Source organism: Phocoena phocoena, chromosome 2 (genome assembly GCF_963924675.1).
Source record: "Phocoena phocoena chromosome 2, mPhoPho1.1, whole genome shotgun sequence".
NCBI lineage: Eukaryota > Metazoa > Chordata > Mammalia > Artiodactyla > Phocoenidae > Phocoena > Phocoena phocoena.
Window position 1 is genome coordinate 51288980 of NC_089220.1, and position 19527 is coordinate 51308506.

At 35.3% G+C, this 19527-nt stretch overlaps 1 pseudogene; it reads left to right on the forward strand.

The window, feature by feature from the left end:
• Positions 1-391: 391 nt before the first annotated feature.
• LOC136118653 (RING finger and CHY zinc finger domain-containing protein 1 pseudogene) lies at positions 392-1176 on the forward strand (annotated as a pseudogene).
• Positions 1177-19527: the final 18351 nt, after the last annotated feature.

A 19527-nucleotide genomic window follows, 5' to 3' on the forward strand; every position in this document is an offset into this window, starting at 1 on the left:
GAGCGGCTGGGCCCGTGAGCCATGGCCGCTGAGCCTGCGCATCTGGAGCCTGTGCTCTGCAACAGTGAGAGGCCCACGTACCGCAAAAAAAAAAAAAAAAAAAAAAAAGACAAATACCATATGTTATAAGTAGAATCTAAAAAATAAAACAAATCAATATATATAACAAAACAGAAAAAGACTCATAGGTATAGAGAACAAGCTAGTGGTTACCAATGATGAGAGGGAAGGGAGGAGGGGCAATATAAAGTTATGGGATTAAGAGATACAAACTACTGGGGAGCTGTACCCAGGAGGGGGTAGGGTAGAGCTGTGATGCTTCTCAGGGCGTAGGTTTCGTCCTGGGGGAAGGGTCCGTGGAATTTGAGGGGAGGTGGAAGAGGTGGAGGAGATGGCGGCCTCGGCGCAGGAAGACGGCACCCGTGGGCAAGCGCAAGGGCGGCGGGGCTGCGAGCACTATGACAGAGGATGTCTCCTGAAGGCACCATGCTGTGACAAGCTTTATTCTTGCCAGTTGTGTCATGATAACAATGAAGATCGTCTGCTAGATCACTTTAAAGTAAAGGAAGTGCAGTGCATAAACTGTGAAAAAATCCAACGTGCACAACAGACTTGTGAAGAATGTAGCGCATTGTTTGGAGAACATTATTTTAGTATGTGCCATCTGTTTGACAAAGACAAGAAACAGTATCACTGTGAAAACTGTGGAATTTGTAGGATTGGTCCAAAGGAAGATTTTTTTCACTGTCTGAAATGTAATTTATGCCTCACAATAAATCTCCAAGGAAAGCACAAGTGTATTGAAAATGTTGCCTGGCAGAATTGTCCAATATGTTTGCAGGACATTCACACATCTGTATTGTTGCTCATGTCTTGCCATGTGGACATCTTTTACACAGAACGTGTTATGAAGAAATGTTGAAAGAAGGCTACAGATGTCCATTATATATGCACTCTGCTTTAGATATGACTAGGTACTGGAGACAGCTGGATGATGAGGTAGCACAGACTCCTATGCCATCAGAATATCAGAACATGACTATGGATATTCTCTGCAATGATTGCAATGGAAAATCTACAGTCCAGTTCCATATATTAGGCATGAAATGTAATATTTGTGAGTTCTACAATACTGCTCAGTCTGGAGGATGTAGAATTTCAGTAGATCAGCAATGACCAGCCTATACTGCACTGGACAACTCAGCATTTTCTGATATAGATAAAGGCTATCTTTTTATCATGATGCATCAGAATCTGTGCATTAGAGTTGATGTGTTTTGCATTAGTGTCACAGGGTAAAATCATATTACAGGACTTAGGGACTCAGGGTCTCTTTATAGAATTATCACAGCTCTACATTGAATGAAAGCCACCATGCTTGTGTTTTGATTGGAAATTCCTTTGGTGTCAGTTGTTTGGAAGTTAATGTTTGCCACTGAAATTCACATCCATAGATGTATTATACTCACAAGGAACTTTGTTTTAAGTGACGCTATGCACACAGAATTCATTTCTAGTTCTTGATAGAACTGTACTTAATTCTCAGTATTATTCTTGACTTTTTAAGGGGAGTGCTATGAGAATATGTTCTATCTTACTGTTAAAACCTAACTACATATACTTTAGAACTTTCTAAGACAGTCCTTTGGATCCTGTAAATGTGAATTTCAATGTAATAACTGCTAATAAAACTATATTGAAACAGTAAAAAAAAATTTAAAAATTAAAAAAAAGAGATACAAACTACTATGTAAAAAATAGATAAGCAGCAAGGATATATTGTATAGCTCAGGGAAATATAGTCATTGTTTTATAATAAAGTTAAATAGAGTATAATCTATAAAAATATTGAATCACTATGGTGTACACCTAAAACTAATATAATATTGTAAATCAACTACTATTCAATAAAACTGAATTAAAAAATATTTTTAGGGCTTCCCTGGTGGTGCAGTGGTTGAGAGTCCGCCTGCCGATGCAGGGGACACGGGTTCGTGCCCCGGTCTGGGAAGATCCCACATGCCGCGGAGCGGCTGGGCCCGTGAGCCATGGCCACTGAGCCTGCGCGTCCGGAGCCTGTGCTCCACGGCGGGAGAGGCCACAACAGTGAGAGGCCCGCATACCGCAAAAAATAAAAAATAAATAAAAATAAATAAATAAAAAAAAATATTTTTAAAGACAGCCATAACTTATTATCATATACCTTATATTAGACCAGGTCCAGTACAATGCAAAAAATTTGAAGAAATATTTAACACTTTTTAACTCCTCTGGCTCCTTTTCCTCTATTTTTATATATTTTACATCCAGATATATTATAAACACCACAGTGATTTGTTAACACTGTAGCTTTAACCAGTTGGTAGTCTTTCATATTTACCCTTTTTGCATTTCCTTTTTATTTCTTATACCTCCATTATTCTACCCGAGATCATTTTCCTTCACCCTATTGAACATGTTTGGGAGAACTAAAACAATTACAAGAATTGTTAGTTGTGGTCACTTCTGGAGAGCTAGATTTTCACTTTTTACTTTATATCTTTCTATGAAAGAGTGGCATTACAGATAGTTGTGTTATTTTCTAATACTTTTAAGTAAAATTAAGAACCCCAAAGCCTAAAATATATAAATTTGAATATATTTGCATTATCAGTATTATAATAAATATTAGTGTAATTTTTGTTAACGTTATAAACCTTTTCTCTACATGATTATATAGGTGGCAACATATTCATATAAAAGATAAATGTTAAAAAGAAATGAGGAATTACTGAGTTGGCCAATAGGAAGACATACCTCAATGTGTGTTCATCATTACAATTACAAAAATAAAAATATGTAAAATAAGTGTTAATAATCTCCATAGTTGAGCACAGTTGAAGGAGATAGTTCCATATATCACGTTTTTAAGGGCATTAGACAGGAAACATAGTATTAGGATTCTCTGCCAGGCTCTGTATACTTAATAGTCTTCTGGGAACTGCTTCAGACTGTATGATTATAGAACTGTCAACATCATTCTCTTGAGGATGTGTCATAACTCTACTGTAGAACAATTTCCTTTTATTCTTCCTTGTCTAGGATGAAGCACTTGATTCCTAAGGAAACCAAGGTTCTTTGCCAAGGCCCAGTTTACTCAACAATTAGAAGTCAAAACTGAATAAATTTTAGTTTGATATTGAATGCCTGCATTTGATAGACTTTCCACCTGGATGTCTGTCAAGTAACTTGACCTTAAGGGACTGAAGGTGAATTCATTATCTTCTCCACCTTACCACATTTTCATCTTGTCTTGAACTTTCTATGCTAAGGAAGAGCATTACTATTCACTAATTTTCTAAGCCAGAAACCCTGGAGCCATCTTAGCCCTGATGCTTACTCTAATGGATCAAGTGCTATTTATCCATCTTCATAAATATCCCTTGTAAATATACTCTTGTTTTTACCATGTTATTGTGACACTAAGCATCACTTTGAAGGGAAAAAAATCCCATAGACTTACTTATTGGCTCTGCTACAATAAATACAGGAGTTCTACCTTTTCTAATCCATTCTCTAATTTTAAATATTTTTTAAAATTCCTAATTGACCTCCCTTTTCAAATCTCCAGAGGGGTCATTTCAAATTTTCACTAGTTTTTTTTTTTTTATTTAACATCTTTATTGGAGTATAATTGCTTTACAATGGTGTGTTAGTTTCTGCTCTATAACAAAGTGAAACAGGTATACATATACATATGTCTCCATATCTTTTCCCTCTTGCATCTCCCTCCCTCCCTCCCACCCTTCCTATCCCACCCGTCTATGTGGTCACAAAGCACTGAGCTGATCTCCCTGTACTATGCAGCTCTTTCCCACTAGCTATCTATTTTACATTTGGTAGTGTATATATGTCCATGCCACTCTCTCACTTTGTCACAGCTTACCCTTCTCCCTCCCCATATCCTCAAGTCCATTCTCTAGTAGGTCTATGTCTTTATTCCCATCTTACCCCTAGGTTCTTCATGACCCTTTTTTTTTCTTAGATTCCATATATATATGTGTTAGCATACAGTATTTGTTTTTCTCTTTTTGGCTTACTTCACTCTGTATTACAGACTCTAGGTCCATCCACCTCACTACAAACACGCAATTTCGCTTCTTTTCATGGCTGAGTAATATTCCATTGTATATATGTGCCACATCTTCCTTATCCAGAACAAGATTGAAAATCAGTAGTTCCTTTGGAGAAAATACAGCATGCCAAATAAATGCTATGTTTGCTTAATTAAATTAAGCAATTAGACCTTATTATATTAGAAAACTAAAAAACAGCTTAAGTACTAATGTTTGAGATTAATAAATTTTAATATAAAAGTATAGGGTGCTTTAAAAAGCAATAATTCCTGTTAAAGTATTTTTTTAAAAGTCATTGAGAGTATGAAATTACTCTTGCTTCTGATTTCATGCTGAAATCATCATGAAAATAAGGCTTAGTCAACAATTTTGAACAGAAAGGCTTAGAACTTACAAAATGATTGCAAATCCATTTTGACTTTAAGCTATGAAATGGAGCAATTTTCTTAACCAGTGAGTAAAGTCTAAATGATGGTGGCCTCTTCAGGTTAAAGTATTGACTATAACATGTCACCATCTGCCTCTATAATTTTAGCTTTAACATTGACATTGAAGATATTTTTGATACTCTACAGATATGACATATAACAGTGGCACTATGTCTCACTGTTTCTTACTACAATGATTCTGACATTTGGCATGAATTACAGACATAAAACTAGAGGCCTGGAGGCTTAAACCTGGAGTTGTAAGCACTTAAAAGTTTTACACTGGTAAGACATTTTGCTTGTAACTGGCTGCAGAATTGAGTTTGAGGATTTTAGAACAGGATATGATTCCATTAAAACTAGAAATTCTATCTATGAGAGCTTTGTATTGGTATGGAATTTGAAATCTATACAAATGAGAAACAGGTATACAAAACATCTTTTCACATCCACTTTTGAATGGGAAGAGATTTGACAATTATAATATTATTTTAATTTTAGAGATTTGATAATTCTATAACGTTTAGGTTTAGAAATACAGGCTGCAAATTTTAGGTAAACTCTCTAATCTTTAGGGTGAAATTTTCATTTGCCATTTTATATCCATTTTAAGGCATTTTCCAGTTTTGACTTTTCATTTTCAAAGGTCTCTGTAAGCAACTCTCAAGGGAGTGATGTTAAGTAAGATTATGCTAGGTGTTTCAGTGGGGGTGGGGTGGACAACTTAAAACACATGTGCCTTCATAAACTTCCCCCCAAAAGCTTACTCTTTCTATTAAGGAGGTTCTAGTTCAAGGGTTATATTTAGAGGACTCCACCTGCATCTCTAATGTATGTTTCCAGTGAAAACATGGTTAGCCTTGGATACTTCCTTTTGAGGATTATCTGACAAATTTCTTGAATGCCCATTAATAGGCCTCAGAGAAGGGATCTCTCCTTTCTACCTGCACTTTCTCCATCCAAGGTAGGACACTGTTCACTGTGCCCTCCTCTCTTTCCAGTTTTACTGCTGTACTCCTGCTACACCAAAGCCTTTCTCTCAGAGACTCTCCTGGTCCAATGCCTCTCTTCCCACATGCATGTCATTTAGGAAGTCATAGACAAAATAATCGTCCCCTAAGTTGTGTATATAGTAGGAATTGTATGGTATGTAGCATTTTTAACTTGCTTCTTTCACTTATCAATATGTATTTAAGGTTTCTCCATGTCTTTTACTGTCTTGATAGCTCATATCTTTTTATTGATGAATAATACTCCATTGTATGGATGCACCACATTTGTTTATCCATTCATCTATTGAAGGACACCTTGGTTGCTTCCAAATTTTAGAACTTACAAGTACAGCTACTCTAAACATTCATGTGCAGATTTTTGTATAGGCCTAATTTTTAAATTCATTTGATTAAATACTTAGGAGAATGATTGCTGGATTGCACAGTAAGACTATTTTCAGCTTTGTAATAAACTGGCAAACTGTCCTCCAAAGTGGTTATATTATTTTGTATTACCACCTGCATAAATGAGAGTTCCTATTGCTTCATATCCATGCCAGCATTTGGCATTATAAGTAGTTTTGATTTTAGCCATTCTAATAGGTGTGTAATGATACCTCATTGCTTTAATTTGCAATTTCCTAATAACATATAATATTGAGCATGTTTTCATATGTTTATTTGCCATGTATCTGTATATCTTCTTTGGTGAGGTATCTGTTCAGATCTTCTGCCCTATTTTTAACTGGCTTGGTCATTTTCTTATCATTGAGTTCTAAGAATTCTTTGTATATTTTAGATACAAGTCCTTTATCAGATTTATATTTTGCAAATTTTTTTTTTCAGTCCATGGCCTATCTTTTCATTGTTGTAAAAGGTTCCTTTGAAGAGCAGACATTTTTAATTTTAATGAAGTCCAACATATCAATTTTTTTTCATGGATTATGCTTTGGGGCTATGTCTAAAAACTCACTGTCAAACTCCAATTACCTATAGTCTGTTCTATATTACCTTCTAGAAGCTTTATAATTTTATAGTTTACATTTGGTTCTATAATTCATTGAATTCATTTTTATGAATGGTATAATGTCAGTTCTAGACATTTTTCGGTTATACGAGTGTCCAGTTTTTTAGGACCATTTTTTCCGTTGGATTACCTTTGCTCTTTTGTCAACTATTAGTTGACAATATTTGTGTGGCTCTATTTCTTATTTACTTATTTTTTGTTGCATTATAATAGTTCTTTTTATATTCTAAATACAAGTTCTTTAACAAATATTATTTGCAACTATTTTCTTCTAATCTGTAGGTTTCATTTCATTTTATTGCTGCAGTGTCTTTTGAAGCACAAAAGTATTCAATTTTGATGAAGTTCAACTTAGCTTTTTAAAATCTTTTAAAAATTTTCTTTTGTTTTTGGCATGATATCTAAAAAAATCATTTGCCTTTCTTAAGCTCATAAAGATTTATTTATGTTTTCTTCTAAGAGTTTTATAGTTTTAGCTTGTAAATCAAAATCTATGATCCATTTTGAAGCAATTTTTATGTAGGTGTGTAGTAGGAGTCCAATTTAAGTTGGAGAGCTTATACTATTTTATTTGAAGACACACTGTAATGATACAGAAATAAACAGCATCTCTTATCAGCATAAGCCTAGACATAAAAATCAATATAACAACAGAATCTAAGAAAAGACACACATGTGAGTGATCAATTAATTTAACAAATGTGCCATGATAATTTGGGAAGACTGTGTTTTCCATATATTTTGTTAGAACAACTGGGTATGTCTATAGAAAAAGGAATGTACTTCAGTCACTACCAAATAAAATATGTAAAATAAACCTAGAATGGATCACAGCCCTAAATAAAAACCCCCAAAACTATGAAATTCTAGAGGAAAACATAGTTTTACAATGAAATCATGGTCACCATGAAGTGGGTGTAAGCAAAGTTTTCTTAGGACCAAAAAAAAAAGCAGCAAAGACTCTAAAGAAGAAAAAAAAGCAATAAACTGGACTTCATTAAAAAATCCTCTTCAAAAAGAAACACTGATGGGCTTCCCTGGTGGCGCAAAGGTTGAGAGTCCGCCTGCCAATGCAGGGGACATGGGTTCATGCCCTGGTCCAGGAAGATCCCACATGCCACGGAGCGGCTGGGCCCGTGAGCCATGACCACTGAGCCTGCGCGTCTGGAGCCTGTGCTCCGCAACGGGAGAGGTCACAACAGAGAGAGGCCCACATACCGCAAAAGAGAAAAAAAAAAGAAAAGAAAGAAAAGCAACACTGAAAAATGAAAAAGCAAGCCAAATAATGGCATAATATAACTACACTACTTAACAATGTGAAGAGCTTATTATCAAAACATATAAAAACCTCTCATAATAGAATAATTAGAAGTCAAAAATGGGCCAAAAAGAATGTTTAAGATGTTTAGTCATCAGGAAAATACAAAATAAAACATCATAATATATATTACCACACACCCACTTGAAAAGCTAACATTAAAATGAACTTGAGGATATGGGGAGGGGGAAGGGTAAGCTGTGACAAAGCGAGAGAGAGGCATGGACATATATACACTACCAAACGTAAGGTAGATAGCTAGTGGGAAGCAGCCACATAGAACAGAGAGATCAGCTCGGTGCTTTGTGACCACCTGGAGGGGTGGGAGAGGGAGGGTGGGAGGGAGGGAGACGCAAGAGGGAAGAGATATGGGAACATATGTATATATATAACTGATTCATTTTGTTGTAAAGCAGAAACTAACACACCATTGTAAAGCAATTATACTCCAATAAAGATGTTAAAAAAAAAGAAGATGTGGCATATATATACAATGGAATATTACTCAGCCATAAAAAGAAACGAAATTGAGCTATTTATAATGAGGTGGATGGACCTAGAGTCTGTCATACAGAGTGAAGTAAGTCAGAAAGAGAAAGTCTAGTACCGTATGCTAAAACATATATAAGGAATTTAAGAGAAAAAAATGTCAAGAATAACCTAGGGGTAAGACAGGAATAAAGACACAGACTTACTAGAGAATGGACTTGAGGATATGGGGAGGGGGAAGGGTGAGCTGTGACAAAGCGAGAGAGTGGCATGGACATATGTACACTAACAAACGTAAAATAGATAGCTAGTGGGAAGAAGCCGCATAGCACAGGGAGATCAGCTCAGTGCTTTGTGACCACGTAGAGGGGTGGGTTAGGGAGGGTGGGAGGGAGGGAGACGCAAGAGGGAAGAGATATGGGCACATATGTATATGTATAACAGATTCACTTTGTTATAAAGCAGAAACTAACACACCATTGTAAAGCAATTATACTCCAATAAAGATGTAAAAAAATACAAAATAAATTTTAAAAAAAATTAAAGAAAATAAAAAAATAAAATAAACAGCAAAAAAAAAAAAAAAAAAAAGAGTGATAATACCAAGGGTTGGTGAAGACATGGAGTAAATGGAAATCTCATACATTTCTGATAGAAATGCAAAATAGTATGGTCATTCTGAAAACTAGTTTTCCAATGCCTTATAACATTAAAATACACTTATCATACAATCATACTTCCAGTTATTTTACCAAGAGAAATAAAAACATATGACTGCACAATAACTTGTATGTGTTCATATAAATTTGTTCATAAGAGCCACACTATTCATCAACAGGTAAATGAATGAACCAATTGTGGTAGATTTATTCAATGGAATACAACTTAATATTAAAAAAGAATACACTACTGATACATATAACCAAATGGATGAATCTCAGAAACTATTATGCAGACTGAATGACGACAATAATGATAAAGTGCATATGCTATTATTCTATATATATGAAGTTCTAAAATACTCAAAAAAGTCTATAGTGATGGAAATAAAATCAGCAGCTGCTCGATTTAGGAATGAGGTTGTGTTTACAAGGTTGCATGTTATTTGTCAAAATTCAGCTCTATCCACACATTTTACTTGATTGCGTTTTACTGTAAGTAAATTATACCCAAATAAAGTGGATTTAGAAAGTAATACAGGGACTTCCCTGGTGGCACAGTGGTTAAGAATCCGCCTGCCAATGCGGGGAACACAGATTCCATCCCTGGTCCGGGAAGATCCCACATGCCGTGGAGCAACTAAGCCTGTGCGCCACAACTACTGAGCCTGTGCTCTAGAGCCTGTGAGCCACAACTACTGAGCCCACGTGCCACAACTGCTGAAGCCCGTGTGTCTAGAGCCCATGCTCCACAACAAGAGAAGCCACCACAGTGAGAAGCCAACGCACGGCAACGAACAGTAGCCCCCACTCACCGCAACTAGAGGAAGCCTGCGTGTAGCAGCAGAGACCCAATGCAGCCAAAAGTAAAAAAATAAATAAATTTATTTTTTTAAAAAAAGAAAGTAATACATTCCAAAACAAAATACAGTCAAATAGAACAAAGTCTAAAGCTAATAAAAAGTAGGTCGTTCTTCTGCTTACTGGCAAACATTGTAAACTGTTTAGGGTGTATTTTTCCAGAAATATTATCTGCATGTGTATAAACTCATAAGTGCAAAATTGAGGGGTTTTTTTTTACTAGCAAAGGAGTATTTTTATGCATAAAAAGCACTTATAGATGTTTCTTTTTATACCAAATTTAATAAAATCATAAATTTAAAAAATCCTATTTCTTCCACCATATGAAAATAGAGGCCAGTGATAATGTCGTACTAAATTTGGTTTCCTCTCTACCTCCGTTCCTTAGTCAATTCCAATACTTTGAGCAGGTCAATACATAATCATTAAGTTAATAGAGCATATCTGGGTCTCTTCAACTTCACTACCAACAGGACTGGGGAATATATTTTGGAAAAGGAGCATGTGAAACGTAATAATCAGAGCTTGAGAGAGAGGTGTGTTTTAAATTTGTATAGCAAATCAGAATTTAAAAGCACACTTTGCTCTACCAAAATTTTTATAACCTAGCTACTTGATTTATAAGGATTCTTTTCCTTGTAAAAATCAGTAAGCAAAGTGAAGTACCATAATTCTTCCTGCAGATTTATGTCATGCTGAAAAGTTGATCTATTCTTGGAATATTAAACATAAACAATTTGGATAAATCGTTAGTAATGAACAGATTTCACCTTGCTCTCACCCAAAATGATTTTTCAGCACTAAACCTCCTTGTTATATTCATATACATATTTAAACTGATGGAAGGATTTAATGGTGAATATACATTGAAGAATAAAATTAGTTGTCTATTCAAAGGAAAAAGTTTTGAAATGAATGAGAGAGCAAATCATTCACATTTTATGAATGTGAGGAGTCTGAGCCATTTTAGCTAAGGATTTGTTAGATTGTGAGAGTACACTCTTTTATGTGTCTCTAGAATTTCCTTCTTATTTTCCTTGTGTATTCATGTTTTTTAACAACCAATTATGCACATTCCGTAGGATTAATATAAATTCATAATTTAAAATAACATTTATCTAGAACTGGCAAAGTAAATAAAATCTGATTAGATATCTAATAAACCTGATAAAAGCTCAACTATTTTTTTTTCTCTGTGATTTTATCAGGCAAAAACTAACAAAACTTCATATGATTCCTTTTTAAAATTTTTTTTTGGTGATTTTAGAGGGGATAATTCAAGATCCGGATTCATGAAGTAATTTTCTAGGGTCACAAAATGGATTATTAATAGAGCCAGAAGTAGGTAAGTATTTCTAGTCTATCAAAATTATCTAAATTACATAATAACAGCTTGCTTCTAATATTGTTTTGTCTCTTTTAGCATTAATCTACAGTTGGGATTTTGAAAGCATCAAGGCATTAAATAATATTGCCTTATATAAAAAGCAAGTTCACTTTATATGAAAAGTATCTAAATTAAGCAGTCACTGTTGGACATCTTCAATCATTATTTTAGGGCATGTTATTGGTTGTACTTTGAAACAACTTGAATTTACTGTGTTTAGGACAGAAGCAGACACCAACTGCTAAAAGAACAAAGAATGGCTACACAACTAGAATGGGACCTATCAGGGGACACTTGGAAATTGTCGAGAAAAAGTAGGCTATGTAGAACATAGTGTGAAGAATTAATCATAGAGGAGAACACTAGAATAGAGTTCAGCCCTCCAACAGAACCAAGACACAGCCCATATATCTCAATATGAAACTCAGTGGGTACAACATCCAATGCTCTGTGTTCCATATTCACCCAGATGTTTCTTTTTTGCATCAAAGGATTGAGAAATAAAATGGAAATTGTATTTTTATCTAAAATGTGTTCATCAATAACATGTTCAGAATGATTGAACTATTTTACATAATGAAATTAAATTAAGGACATTTTTTACATCCAATTTTGAGTAAAGTTTCCTTTTAGTTGAATCTGCAATAGATTCTATATTCATTTGCTAATTAATGGTAAAGTTCAAGTTCCCATATTGCTCTGTCACAGTTTATTAACATACATGGGGATCACTAAGCACACTCAATCACAATTACAGTATTCTTGTATTTAAATATTTTAATGTTTTATCACATACAAGTACTCCTTTCTGAATATGGCAGAAAGAGTTACTTAACTAAAAATTCTAAAAAAAATTGAGCTTTACAACTAATGACACATTTACCATCTAAAATAATCCGTTATAAGATTAGGGTCAACCAATAAAAAATAGTGATGACTGAACAAATATCTTCTCAAAATGATTGCCACTCTTGCTTCATGTTATAATTCAGAGAAAAATATGTTAATTTATTGAATGTAGGGCTTTTATCCCTGAAATAATAGCACAAAGACAACTAGCCCTGTTATTTTCAACAATGACTATTTTATCATTAAAAATTATTGGAAATAGACTTTTGACTCTTCTTAGAAATGAGCCCCACACTAGAACACATAAGTTAATGATTCTCAAGCAATAAGCCCTGAGGTTGCTGTACTGCTGCCGTGGTCCTTTGCTGGCTTAACATCTAATGGTCTCCTGCTAGCTGTTGTTTGCACCTTGAAGAAATAGGATTATTTATCCCAGCCTTGTAAATAAGTACACAACAATTTATCAGGACAAAACTGTTTTGTCAGCCTGTCTTATCTTATAGTTTTGCCAGTTAATGAACAATAACTTATTTTACCTCAGTAGCATAACATAAATCACTGCTTGTTTTCAACGGATATCAGAAGCACTCTGTCAAAGTTGATAGCAGTATAGTCTAAGCAAGTTAGAATAATATTAGCATTTATTTGCTGTTTTTTTAATGTTACAGGCATTATATCTATAAATTTCTGTGTCATTTTGAACAATATAATACAAAATAACTTTTACCTGCAATTAAATCTAACATATTGATCCCATATATTTTTTTCCCTCCTCCTTCTCAAAACCCCATACCCCCCCCCCACAAAAAATGGTAATACAAAATAAAGAAAGGGTTTAAACCAATAAGAGACCTGCAAAAGGAGAAATAATAGCATTCTGGAAATTACAAAGAGGATGGAAAATTTACAATAGCTTAGCAAACCACAGAAAGATAAATTAAAACAGCTCTGGGGAATTGGGGTGGGGTGAAAATGCAGCAAAAACCAGGCTTATTCTGGAAATTTATATCAAGAAAGGATCTAATGCCTACTTCTGAAGGCAGAGTACAGAGGTCACAAGACGAGGACAGTTTGAACAGTGTTAGACTCCTACTATAGGTGTTAGACCCCTGTATTCCTTTTTTCATAATGACTGATTACTTTCTAGGGATGTGGAACCATATCACTTCTGATTTGAGCAAAAATTAGGGCTGAAGGTGGAGGTAAATTGAAAGACTAAAAAGAGTGGAGTTACATACTTATCTTCAGGATAAACATCAAAACTCTCACATCCTAGATTTTTCATTATATCATTTTTTTAACAGTTACTTTGACTTGGGTATTTTCTTACTTGCAGCCAAACCATATTGACTGATATAGAAAGTTTATCAGCCATTCCAAGTTTGAGTTAGTGCTTGAAAATCTGCCTCAGCATAGTTAAATAAAGTACTCTGTCCCCATAGAGAGTGATAAATTTGATAAAAGTGCCAAGTCTTAATTTAAGTCACACTGCTATTCCACCAAAGTGTATTCTTAGACTTAGGAGTGAGAAGTAGCAAGAGTGTTTCTTCATGACCTTGTTGTCAAGTCTATCTGCTACTGATAACTTGGAATGTCTGAGTCTGGATATGTTAATGATCCTGGGTTCTTTGGAAAAGTGGAACATTTCTGCCTTTGGCCATTTCTCAATTTCTTGTAGATATCTAAATAAGTGCAATCAAATTGTATAATGAAATGCTAATACTAGTTATTTGTGTAAACAGTAACTGCCCTTTCTGTCCATTTATTTGTGTAACAAATATAAATAAACATTTCTGTAAGCATTACATTCTACTTTTATCCTCTACCTTAGGTGATTATGACACTCATTCTTTTTGTGTATGTTCATATGATGCAATTTGCTCCAATCCTTAAAAAATTAAAGAATTTTTCTTTCATGACATTATTCTTGTGATTTGCAGCAGTTATTTTCAAACTGCATCCAGTCCTAGAGTTCTGCAGAGATAGGCAAAGGGCTTTCTTGGGGCTGGTGTGTGTATGTGTACATGTCTATGTATGATTGTAAGCAGATAGGATAAGGGGTCCCAGGAGAAAGAGACCCAGGAATGGCTTTCTTGACATAAGAGAAGCCATTTTTGGCCTAAGTCATTTTGTGATCTAAGCCTGGCCACAATGCTTGCCCTTGAACAATTCTCAGCAATCAATGATCTTAAGGGAACAAAAGAATGTAGGAACAACGGACTGTTATCAGGCAAGAGAAGTAACAATAGCAAAGATAATACATCAGCTGTAAAGTCTCCAAGTTCTCTTTCAATGGTAAAGATTAGCCTGAAGCACTCAACCACCAGACCAACTGGAACCTAAGGGGTGATGATATTGACTTTCCTGACCCTCCTGATTTCAATCAGCTAAAGCTTGGACTCCGTAGACCACCTAAGCCCCTTCATGAATATGCATACACTGCCCAAACCCCTTCATGAATATGCATGTACCCTTAGCTTAAAATTTCCCCAATTTTGCTGTTCAGGGAGACTCTGCTTTGGGAAAGATCCCTGGTGTTCTCCTTACTTGCTGCAAGTAATAAATCCTTCCTTCTCCAATCTTTGGCTTGGTTGTGTCTTTTGGCTTGACACCCACCAAAAGGCGAACCCAGTTTTCGGGTAACATGATTGTATATGCATGTATGAAGGAGTGTGTATGCACGTGTGTGAATGAGTACGTCTGTGAATGTGTACGCATTTGTGTATGTTTTTGTGTGTGTATGTAGGAAGTTATTCAAAGGAGTGTAGCTTCAGGATCCATCTCTTGCTTTACTCAGGGGAACTGTAATTACATTTCTTTTGATTTTTAAGCTTCTTATAAGTTTGTATTTAGGAAAACAATGTTAAAGAAAGATTAAAATGTAAAAGGAGCTCAGCAAACAGCTAAAAAATCTTTTCTAAAATAATTAGGGACATATGCACTTTAAATCCACATATAATCTCACAATTTAATTTGGCAAATATAGTCACCATTCTACCCTCCTAAACATTTTTTCCCAAGTGAGATAGCGCTCCACAAATAGCCATGTTTTCATTCAGATTTCTTTCTCTTTTATTTTTTCTTTTCCCTGGATCACCCTCTGGAAGAATTATAAGAAGCAGAAAAATTGGCAAAATCCAAGGATCATAAAGAAAAAATAAATGGAACAGGGTTAGATAATCCATAAATTGCACAATAAGCTTTAGAATAATGGAATTGATTCTAGTTCAGAAATGGTTTGGCCTAAAATATTCTTCTCTATCTGTAGTCTGCGTATTTGCATATGCTTTCATAGAAATCAAGGCCAAATCACTTGGCAGAAATATCCTTACTATATTTGTCATTTTTCTAGTGACTTTAAAGCTTTTTCTGAATTCATAGAATTTTTAAATAATTTATGCATTTCTTGGAGATTCCTGGAGAGTAGGGAACACTAGTGGAAACACAACTATGTGTATAGAAATATTGATGACTATAGGAAATATAAAATTTGAATTTAAGGTTTTAGACATATGCCAACATGAAAAAATTAAACTGCCTTAATTTTTCCTATTTTCAGAAGTTAAATTTAAAAAAGAGAATGTGACACTCTCATAAGTAATATGCACATTGTATTGTACTTTCAATATTTGATTGTCAGCACTCTATACTGTAAGGTCTCAAACTTGGCATTAGTATTACCTTCCAGCCTTGCAATGACTCTTCTTCCCTTCAAAGTGCAGGGTCCTACTTTCTCTACTAGAAAATCTAAGTTGGTCTCTTTTATAATGACTCATAGACTGCTGCAACGCATTGCCTGGCATTTATAAGATGAAATTCAAGGTATTTATTCAGTTGGAATTTGGATGTGTCATACACACATGGAGCTCCAACTTGTGTAAACTGGTAAAAACTTGTACGGATGTCTTCTCTAATGGCATTGGTGTTCCTCAGGGCTCAGTCACAGGTCATCTTCTATTCTCTTGTTATATGTTTTTATAGATGATTAAATCCATTTTCCATAGCTTTTAAAAAGTTCTGTAACTTGACAATTCCCTAATTATTATCACCAGGCCAGACATCTCCTCTAAACCCCAGATTTATATATACATTTGCTTTTTGACATTTTCACTTGAATGTCACATTGGCATCTCAATTTTTTTATGTCCCCAAACTGAACTCTTGTTATCCAATAACTGAATATTTTTTTCAGTGTTACTTATTATATAATATGATATGGCTTAAAAAACAATTTTTTCTCCTTCTCACAGTCATGGAGGTTGGGAGGCCAAGGTCAAGGCACCAGGACATTTTTGTCTGGTGAGAGTTCTCTTCCTGGTTTGCAGGTGGACATTTTCTCCTTATATGCTTACATGGCAGAAAGGAGAGAAGAAGCAAGCTCTCTCTCATATCTCTTCTTATAAGCGTGCTAAGCCTATCATGAGGCTCCACCCTCCTGGCCAAATGACCTCCCAAAGGCCCCATTTCCAAATACCATCCAAATGGCGTTTATGATTTTAACACATTAATTTGGGGGTGGGCGGTACACAAACATGTAGTCCATAACATAAACTCACATTCTGTCAATTTACAATTTCTCTTGATGTCTTCTTATGCCACCTTCCTCTAAGTCAACATCACCTCTCATTAGATTAACAGCAAATATAATTCTGAACTGAGAAATGCCTTGATAAAATTTCTTAATGCTTCTAACTGCTCCTAAAGTGAAATTCAAAATTATTAATAAGGTATTCAAAGCCCTACATAATTGACACTAACATCTATCTCCAGTCACTGTCCTCTTCTCATTGTATTTCTGCCACACAGAACTGCATTTTTCTCTGCTTCTCCAACATACATGTTCCTTCCTTTCCACTCTCAGAAACTTCCTTTGTGCTATGCTGTTTTGTCCTCCCAATTTCCTGCTTCCTTCTCCACATCTAACCACACCTTATTCTGCCTGACTTAGTCCTACTTATGAAGCAAGTTTCCACCTAAGTATCATTTCTTTAGGAAAGCTTCATCTTTTATAACACTTAACAACCCCTTGATTGTATTATGTCTCCTTATATTATTTTGTAAAACACTATACTTTTCTTCATATTACTGATAAAATAATGATACACATTCTGTGGGGTTTACAGAATCAGCTTTTAAGAGGAGACTTATGCTTTGAAATCCCTTCAAAAGGTATGATATTGGAGGTAAATATTTCATGTCTTAATAAGCCCAAGCAAACCAAGATTCCTTCAAGATTGGAACAGACTACTGTTTCTTCTAATACACCTTCTATGAAGAAATTGTCTTGTATTTCAGTGCCATGTAAATGAAAATATGTATTTTTAGGCACTAGAATTACACTCTACATGACAAAATGCCATGCTACTAAAGGCCTTCAGAAAATGAAACTAAGGCAAGATCAGTTTCACACATCCCACCTCAGCTTCAATCTAGACTTTCTACTCCCTGCATTCAAGAGAGTATGTAATTGCTTGAACTATTTAAATGTATGCAAAGGATTCAACTCTATTTACAAACATTATGAAATTACTTTCTACTGTATTTTCCATACTTCTCTCCCTCATAGATGGTAAACTCAATGAGGGCAGGTACCATGGCTTCACTTTCAAAACTGTATTCCTAGTGCCCAATACAGTGTCTGATAAATATTACTCATTTAACAGTACCTGTCAAAATAGTGAATAAAAGTATGTTTTTGTTTGAATGACTTTCTATCCTGGTTCCCATATACTGTTATGGTATAACTAGGGTATGACATATCTGAGTGATTGTCAGGGATTTTGGTATCAGGGATCTCCTGAAGATAGAATAGGCTATGAGGTCTTGAAGAGTAATTGACCAAGAGTAAAATTTTCGACATAGATTTGGATTAAGGAAGTCTTCTTGATTCCTCTCAAAATAGTTCAAGCATTGGTTCATATTGATGAATGTTTACTTATAGGGCAGATATGCCACGAACAAGTGGAGAGGAGAAATGTCATCTTATTCATACTTTTTCATCTAGAGCAGTGGTCTTCAACAGGAGTGATTTTCTCCTTAAGGGGACATTTGGCAATGTCAGGAGGCATTTTTAATCATCACACCTGAGCGGGGGGCTGTTAATGGCATCTAATGGGTGCAGGTTACTTGCCATTGCATGACTATCATAAACACGGGCAAGCAGAAATCAACTAAAATGTTCATGAATTGCTAAAAGGCAACAGTGGGCTTTGGGGTTGGTACAGAATCTCTAGGATATGCAGACACAAGAGGAGTTTGCAAACATTCACAGGCTTGTTTCCTTGGGCCTCCACTGGATACTCATGAGACAAAAATATTATAAGAAGTATTCTGAAGAGAACACCCTCTGTCAGTGTTACAGGAGGAGATGCCTACTGCTTTAAGAAAGGCACAGCCCCACGCCTTACTTGGGCTCCCTTCTCAAAAGCCTTAAGCCCCTACTGAGAACAGTAAATACCCTCACACCCAAGATACAAGTAAGATTCATTTTTGCTGCGGGAAGAATAGAGACTATAAAAACTATTTCTACAAGTGGGGCTGGAAACACTCTTGAGCCCAGATTTCAAATCTAATACAATCGGAGATCTTCTTCTACAGGCAGGAAACTCTCCCACACGAGAATGACCACAGATAAATTGTGAAATTTGGTTACCAAAAATAGCAACAGGAACATTAAGAAATCCTTGACACTGAGACCAAGGCCCATGTGTCCTGCATAAGAGTGGGGTTGGACTAGGAAAACACAGAACTCCCCTTGCCCCACAACAAGCTTAGGAACAACTGAATAGTTAGCAACATCACTCTGACTCTAAATAAAGACAAGATTCCTTCTGAAGCAGTAACTGGTAGGGTCAGCTGAAAACTGGGCATAGAGTTTTATCCCTAAGTTAAATCTTCTTCAACCCAGCCCAAACCCAAGCACAGGTACCTTCAGTACTTTAGAGATATTGTTTCATTGTCTCTGACTTATTTGTTTCTGAAGAGAAGTCTGCTTTGTCTCTTATCTTTGTTCCTCTGTCTGGAATATGTCTTTTTCTCTGGCTGCTTTAATAATTTTACCTTTATATTTCTTTTTTCAGCAGTTTGAATATGATGGGTCTGGGGTGTGTGTGTGTGTGTGTGTGTGTATCCTGCTTCGGTTTCTCTGTGTTCCATGGATTTTTAATCTTTTATTATTTCATTACTTTCATGAAACTCCCAGCTATTTTATAGTCAAATATTTCTTTTGCTCTACTCCTTCTGGAATTCCAGTATATTGACCATGTGATGTTGTTTCACAGTTCTTAGGACATCCTTTTGTCCATACTTTTTGTTCCTTTGTGTTTCACTTTGGGTAGTATCTACTAATCTATTCTCAAGTTTATTGATTTTTTTCTTTCCTGTAGGAAGTTCATTGATAAAT